The 8,433-nt window shown below is 44.1% G+C and overlaps 1 protein-coding gene across 2 annotated transcripts in view; it reads right to left on the minus strand.

Annotated features, from left to right (window-relative positions):
* Nucleotides 1-8,433, minus strand: part of JMY (junction mediating and regulatory protein, p53 cofactor) — a 143,039-nt gene that overhangs the window by 117,132 nt on the left and 17,474 nt on the right. The window lies entirely within an intron of this gene.

Raw genomic sequence — 8,433 nt, forward strand, 5'->3', positions numbered from 1 at the left:
AGTATAGAAGGAAAAAAAATGAACTGCTGGACAAGGAGGCTACAGAAGCTGAAAAAGTAGAATATTTACTATTAAAAATACTACTGTGACGCAGTAAACAAAAACATGCCCCCAGACGGGGTTCACAGTTAACTATTCTATTTAGTTAAGTTGCTAACTCTAATCATAATTTACAGTCACTACAGCAATTTACAGGCAATGCAAAAAATGTCAGGTTAAAACCAAGCATCTTTTATAAATAAAACATGTATCTCAAATTTCTTCTCTGAAGGCCAATAAGCAAATCCATGATAGCATAGTACAAATATTTTTGTTTTAAGATGGTAATTGCATAACTCACCTCATAACGCAGCTGTCCCAATCTTGACTAACACTATCATACCATACGAGGACCAATAAAAACCTGCCATTTGCTTGGCTTGAGCACATTACTCAGAAAGGTGAAGCCCTAAACAGGTTATGCAGGTCACTCATGTAACTAGTCCCTGTTTGGGAACATTCACATACTTTTTCTATTACTAACACAATGAGGACAGATCAGGTAGTTATCTGTATTGGGATGTATTAATACTATGTATTCTGTACTATGTATGTATTTCAAGGTAAACAGAGTATCCAAGATCTCCTATTCTTCCATTTGGAAAGATGGAAAACAAGCCAACAAAAAGTCACTAATGAATACGTTTTTTAACAATGATCAGTAGAGACAGTCACTTTGAACCAAAAAAATTTCTAGGTAACATCTTATCCTAAGGATTTGGCAAAGGACTCTTTTCTACTCAGATCCTTATAAATCCAGAAGAACTTGCCCTGCAAGAATCAGGTCTAAAAGTCCCAAAAGACCAGGAATTTGAGAGATGGAAGTAGTGTCAGTATTGGGGAATCTATGCTGTAACATAAAGCATATCAACTCCTGGCCTAAAGACATTATGTGTAGGATATATCATGTAAGCCAAGGGAGAAAAAAAGACAATACTATTCTCAAGTGCCAAAACTTAATAATATTTACAGATAAATATACAGTAAGGCCAGTGTCCTCAGATGCATCCAAGGACTTCAATCTCAAGGACTTTTTTTATTAAAACAACATGAAGTCTGTTGTTTGCAGGTCCCGGGCATGTAGGCCTGGCCCAACAAACAGAAGTCCAGAAGTTAGTTAGGCAGATCAGAAATTAGATTTGGGCGTCCGATTCTCAGAAAACAGAAAGGTAAGAAATGCAACTCTTCCACCACTTTTCAGTTAGTTCATGGGAGCCACAATACTAGCCCCAAACCATAATTGCTCTGCAACCCTAGATGCACATCACCACACTGATAAGATTTTCCTTAACTCTAGGATAGAAAAAAATCTATTAAAACTAAATTGAGACAGAGTCACATGGGGGAGGCGGGGGGACGGCAAGGCAAGAAGGATATGGCAAAGCCAGACTCAGGGCACAGCTGAGTTTCCTCTTCTCAAAGCCATGGAGAAGGAGAAACCAAGCTGGTTATGGGAACCACATCTACTTTAAAGCCTTGAGCATCAAATGCTTAGCGCTACAAGCGGGCCCTTGTGTGCCCACCCCCAAAATGGTCACAGCTTTCCTATATGGTTCCAAGGTTCCACAACACCATATTCAAACAGAGGAAATATGAAATGGCTACCCTAAGAAGAAAGTAGTGTGACCCAATTTTAAAAGATTTATGAAGAAGCTTCCAAACTGAAATCTTCTTAGTTATCAGCAACTATTGTTATAATCAAAAATAACCAATTATTAGACTACATGATATTTTTGGTCCCTTCTAACCCTATGATTCTATGAATTAGAAATAAATCAAACAGTACATGATCTACATATGAATATGCAGAGAAGACAAAAATTAGAAACTATTATTATTATTAATAAAAGGCTAAACTTGTGCATGGAATTGTGGAAGTCCCATATTGCACACAACATTTTTCCTCCCACTCAAAACAATCAAGTTCCATATAATTAGCAATCTGTGCAATCACTTCTGTAGAGTACAGCTTTCTTGATAGCAGCAATTTAAATTAGTATCAAAGGAATGAAGTGCCACAGAATAAACTTGGAGAGTTTGAAGGGTTATGATTTTGCTTATTTGGTGTTGGGGGGGACGGTACGTTATGGAAAAATAAACCCGGGGTGGGGGGTGATATCCACATTGAACAATGAGATAAGAGGTGTGTGATAAATTGCTTTTAATCATCTCAACTGCATCAGTCCCACTAATTTATTTCTGCCAGTACTACTGTAACATTCCAGAACAGTGTCTAACCACCATACACCCGCACCAACTTAAAAAAAAAAAAAAAAAAAGCAGCAAGTCACAATGCCACATCTACTCCATGAAGTACGGAATTTTACAGAAATTGCAGTGGCCTGAAGTGTCAAATGCCAATTAGTACTTGACCAGTGTTACACTTAAGGTCCAGTCTCGTAATGCATCAGAGCTAGAATCAAATACTACATCTCTGAAAGACTGGAAAACCTGCCTTTTCACTATTACAAGGCATTCGTTTCTAGCAGTAGTATGTGACTTTTTAAAGCCAAAAGGGATAGAATGCAAGTTCCAGTTTATTTTTTAAGCAGCTCTTAAACGTTTTTAAAACGCTTGTTATAACGCGTCAAACAGAATAGCTAACTGTGTGATACGGCACAAAAGATGTTGTTGGCACTCATTTAGGATGACTTGTATCAATGACCTACAAGTCATCCCAAATGAGTGCTAATAAAACATTTCAATTGCACCTTATATATCTATCCCAGGCCAAAAAATTAAGAACATACATCATCAAATTAGGGATAAAACCATTTACAGGGATGCTGCAATTATTAAAAAAAACAATTTAAATTAAATTGTTAATTAAATTAAACAATTTAAACCCAGGAAATTCTGAGTTAAGACCATCAACAACGGTTGTTAGCAGAAGGCCCCTGGAATCAGTACTGGAACCTGGTTAAATGCTCATGTTGAGCAGAGAAGTCATTTTTCAGTACCATTCTGGAAAATATGGAGACTCAGTTATGCTTTCTGAAATGGTAACAAACAATGCTGCCAAGATGACACTAGTACCATTTTTCAATACTCATTCAGGGGAAACCTCTTGCTGAAACACAACATCAGTCAGAGTTCTATTTTATACCACAGACAGTGTTTGCCTATGCCATGAACTGCAAAAAAAATCTTAAATTTCAGTAAGTTTCACTGTGAAGACAACACAACAGACAAAGGAACAGCACAGGACAAAGGAAAGAAGAATGAACAGAATGTGGGGAGAAACAAATATTGGTCTTCTCTATGGTAGGGTTTTGATTGCAAAAAAATTTCCACTACGGCCAACACTCGTGTAAGTTATTTTACTGACAATCCTAGTGTAGATGTGGCCACCAGTGTTTAACACCATGTCATTTATACCTTCTCAAAGCAGGTTTAAGCAACACTGTGTTAAACACCAGCTGTCATCAGAACCTTGTACATATCAGATCTCTTCCTACTACCAACGGAATTGCACCAGTTGAAAAGTTGTGCTACCCAAAAATAAAAAACACCAAACATATGACCCTACCACAGCCATCACCTATGCTGAGGAGGGAGGAGTGTGGATTAACGTCAAGAGATGAGCACACAGATGCTTGCAAGGACATTAAAGGGAAAAGTTAGTGCTGTACAGTGCTCAGGGGATATGCACCCATTTACACCAAGGATGAATTTAAGTTCTATTTCTTTTAATTCAATTAACCATTTAAAATACTGTCAACCACTTCCGCAGTATACACTCCCGAGTTTAGATCCACCTTCCTCTCTGACTTCAGTAGTTCTGCAAGTTTAGACAATGTATCTTAACTAGAAAAGAGCCCTACCCTTATTAATTCATACCACTTATGGCTCGGAGAGATCTATTAGGTCATCTAGTCTCTCTCTCTAAGCCCTGGTCTACACTAGGCGTTGAGGTCGAATTTAGCAGCGTTAAAGCGATGTAACCCTGCACCCGTCCACATGACGAAGTCCTTTTTTCGACTTAAAGGGCTCTTAAAATCGATTTCCTTACTCCACCCCAACAAGGGGATTAGCGCTGAAATTTGCTGGGTCGAATTTGGGGTACTGTGGACGCAATTAGATAGTATTGGCCTCCGGGAGCTATCCCAGAGTGCTCCATTGTGACCGCTCTGGACAGCACTCTCAACTCAGATGCACTGACCAGGTAGACAGGAAAAGGCCCGTGAACTTTTTCATTTCAATTTCCTGTTTGGCCAGTGTGCCAAGCTGCAGGTGACCATGCAGAGCTCATCAGCAGAGGTGACCATGCAGAGCTCATCGCAGAGGTGACCATGATGGAGTCCCAGAATCACAAAAGAGCTCCAGCATGGACCGAACGGGAGGTACGGGATCTGATCCCTGTATGGGGAGAGGAATCCGTGCTATCAGAACTACATTCCAGTTTTCGAAATGCCAAAACATTTATGAAAATCTCCCAGGGCATGAAGGACAGAGGCCATAAAAGGGACCCAAAGTAGTGCCACATGAAACTTAAGGAGCTGAGGCAAGCCTATCAGAAAACCAGAAGGGCGAACAGCCGCTCCGGGTCAGAGCCCCAAACATGCCGCTTCTATGATGAGCTGCACGCCATTTTAGGGCCTTCAGCCACCACTACCCCAGCCATGTTGTTTGACTCCTTCAATGGAGATGGAGGCAACACGGAAGCAGGTTTTGGGGATGAGGAAGACAATGATGATGAGGTTGTAGACAGCTCACAGCAAACAAGCGGAGAAACTGGTTTTCCCTGACAGCCAGGAACCGTTTCTCACCCTGGACCTGGAGCCAGTACCCCCCGAACCGACCCAAGGCTGCCTCCCGACCCGCCAGGTGGAGAAGGGACCTCTGGTGAGTGTACCTTTTAAAATACTATACATGGTTTAAAAGCCAGCATGTTTAATGATTAATTTGCCCTGGCATTCGTGGCTCTCCTGGATGTACTCTCAAAGCCTTTGCAAAAGGTTTCTGGGGAGGGCAGCCTTATTCCATCCACCATGGTATGACACTTTACCACTCCAGGCCAGTAGCATGTACTCGGGAATCATTGTAGAACAAAGCATTGCAGTGTATGTTTGCTGGTGTTCAAACAACATCCGTTCTTTCTCTCTCTGTGTTATCCTCAGGAGAGTGATATAATTCACCGTCACCTGGTTGAAATAGGGTGCTTTTCTTAAGGGGACATTCAGAGGTGCCCCTTCCTGCTGAGCTGTTTGCCTATGGCTGAACAGAAATGTTCCCCACTGTTAGCCATGCAGTGGGGGGAGGCAAAATGCGACCTTGTAACGAAAGCACAAGTGCTAGGTATGTAATGTTAACAACAAGGTTTACTGTGAAAGAGTATACTCATTGTTCTATAAAATGTGTCTTTTTAAATACCACTGTCCCTTTTTTTTTTTCCTCCACCAGTTGCATGTGTTTCAAGGATCATAGGATCTTCTCCTTCCCAGAGTCTAGCAAAGATGAGAAGGCGAAAAAAACCACACTCGCGATGAAATGTTCTCTGAGCTCATGCTGTCCTCCCACACTGACAGAGCACAGACAAATGCATGGAGGCAGACAATGTCAATGTCAGAGTGCAGGAAAGCACAAAATGACCAGGAAGAGAGGTGACGGGCTGAAGAGAAGGGCTGAAGCTGAAAGGTGGCGGCAGCGTGATGAGAGGAGGCAGGATTCAATGCTGAGGCTGCTGGAGGATCAAACTAATATGCTCCAGCGTATGGTTGAGCTGCAGGAAAGGCAGCAGGAGCAAAGACCGCCGCTACAGCCCCTGTGTAACCAACCGCCCTCCTCCCCAAGTTCCATAGTCTCCTCACCAAGACGCCAAAGAACACGGTGGGGGGGCCTCCGGCCACCCAGCCACTCCACCCCAGAGGACTGCCCAAGTAACAGATGGCTGGCATTCAATAAGTTTTCAACTTTTAAAGTGCTGTGTGGCCTTGTCCTTCCCTCCTCCACCACCCCTCCTGGGCTACCTTGGTAATTATCCCCCTATTTGTGTGATGAATTAATAAAGAATGCATGAATGTGAAGCAACAATGACTTTATTGCCTCTGCAAGCGGTGATCGAAGGGAGGTGGGGAGGGTGGTCAGCTTACAGGGAAGTAGAGGGAACCAAGGGGCGGGGGGTTTCATCAAGGAGAAACAAACAGAACTTTCACACCATAGCCTGGCCATTCATGAAACTGGTTTTCAAAGCTTCTCTGATGCGCACCGCACCCTCCTGTGCTCTTCTAACGCCCTGGTGTCTAGCTGTGCATAACTAGCAGCCAGACCATTTGCCTCAACCTCCCACCCCGCCATAAACATCTCCCCCTTACTCTCACAGATATTGTGGAGCGCACAGCAAGCAGTAATAACAGTGGGAATATTGGTTTCGCTGAGATCTAACTGAGTCAGTAAACTGCACCAGCGCGCTTTTAAACGTCCAAATGCACATTCTACCACCATTCTGCACTTGCTCAGCCTGAAGTTGAACAGTTCCTGACTACTCTCCAGGCTGCCTATCTATGGCTTCATGAGCCATGGCGTTAAGGGGTAGGCTGGGTCCCCAAGGATAACTATAGACATTTCAACATCCCCAACTGTTATTTTCTGGTCTGGGAAGAAAGTCCCTTCCTGCAGCTTTTGAAACAGACCAGAGTTCCTGAAGATGTACCTTTCCCAGCCATCTCACGTTGTTGTTGGTGAAATGTTCCTTGTGATCCACCAATGCTTGCAGCACTATTGAAAAGTACCCCTTGCAGTTTATGTACTCTGCTGGCTTGGTGCTCCAGTGCCAAGATAGGGATATGGGTTCCGTCTATGGCCCCACCACAGTTAGGGAATCCCATTGCAGCAAAGCCATCCACTATGACCTGCACATTTCCCAGAGTCACTACCCTTGATATCAGCAGATCTTTGATTGCGTTGGCTACTTGCATCACAGCAGCCCCCTCAGTAGATTTGCCCACTCCAAATTGATTCCCGACTGACCAGTAGCTGTCTGGTATTGCAAGCTTCCACAGGGCTATTGCCACTGGCTTCTCAACTGTGAGGGCTGCTCTCATCTTGGTATTCTTGCGCCTCAGGGCAGGGGAAAGCAAGTCAAAGTTTCATGAAAGTGCCCTTACGCATGCGGAAGTTTTGCAGCCATTGGGAATTGTCCCAGACCTGCAACACTATGCGGTCCCACCAGTCTGTGCTTGTTTCCCGGGCCCAGAATCGGCGTTCCACCGCATGAGCCTGCCCCATTAGCACCAGGATGTCCACATTGGCAGGGCCCGTGCTTTGAGAGAAGTCTGTGTCCATGTCCTCATCACTCTCGTAATCGCGCTGACGTCGCCTACTCGCCCGGTTTCACTTTGCCAGGTTCTGGTGCTGCATATACTGCTGGATAATGCGTGTGGTGTTTAATGTGCTCCTAATTGCCAAAGTGATCTGAGCAGGCTCCATGCTTGCTATGGTATGGCGTCTGCACAGAAAAAAGGCACGGAACAATTTTCTGCTGTTGCCCTGACAGAGGGAGGGGCGACTGATGACATGGCTTACAGGGAATTAAAATTAACAAAGGGGGTGGTTTTGTGAGAAACTGAATGGCTGCCTCAAGGATAGAACTCAAAACTGGGTTTAGCAGGCCTTTGATTTCACAGAGGGAGGGAGGGAGGAGAAAATGAATACAAAACAAATCTGGTCTATTTCTTGTTTTGAGCCACTTCATCTATCTTTATACTTCTTGCTGGCAGCAGACCGTGCAGTACAACCGCTAGCCATCGTCACCTCCTAGGAGCTCGGAAGAAGACAGTGCAGTATGACTGCTGGTCATTGTCTTCTGCTGGCTACAGATTAAAAGACAGTGCACTGCCGGTAGGACTCAATCGCCATGTGACAAAACAAGGAAAGTGACCTGGCTGAGTCACTCCCATGCTGCCAAAAGGCAATAAACTGCTGCTGTGTAGCAATGCAGTACCACATCCGCCAGCACCCAGGAGACATACGGTGACGGTTAGCGGAGCAGGCTCCATGCTTGCCATGGTATGGCATCTGCACAGGTAATTCAAGAAAAAAGGTGCAAAACGATTGTCTGCCCTTGCTTTTATGGAGGGAGGGAGGGAACGGGTGCTTGACGATATGTACCCAGAACCACCCGTGACAATGTTTTAGCCCCATCAGGCATTGGGATTTCTACCCAGAATTCAAATGGGCGGTGGAGACTGTGGGAACTGTGGGATAGCTACCCATAGTGCAAAGCTCCAGAAGTCGACAGTTGCCTCGGTACTGTGGACACAGTCCGCCGACTACATGCACTTAGAGCGTTTGTGTGGGGACACACACACTCAACTGTATAAAAACGCTTTCTCCAAACCGACTTCTATAAATTCGACCTAATTTCGTAGTGTAGACATACCCTAATAATAGAGG

This window comes from Dermochelys coriacea, chromosome 5, assembly GCF_009764565.3.
Source record: "Dermochelys coriacea isolate rDerCor1 chromosome 5, rDerCor1.pri.v4, whole genome shotgun sequence".
Classification (NCBI taxonomy): Eukaryota; Metazoa; Chordata; order Testudines; family Dermochelyidae; genus Dermochelys; species Dermochelys coriacea.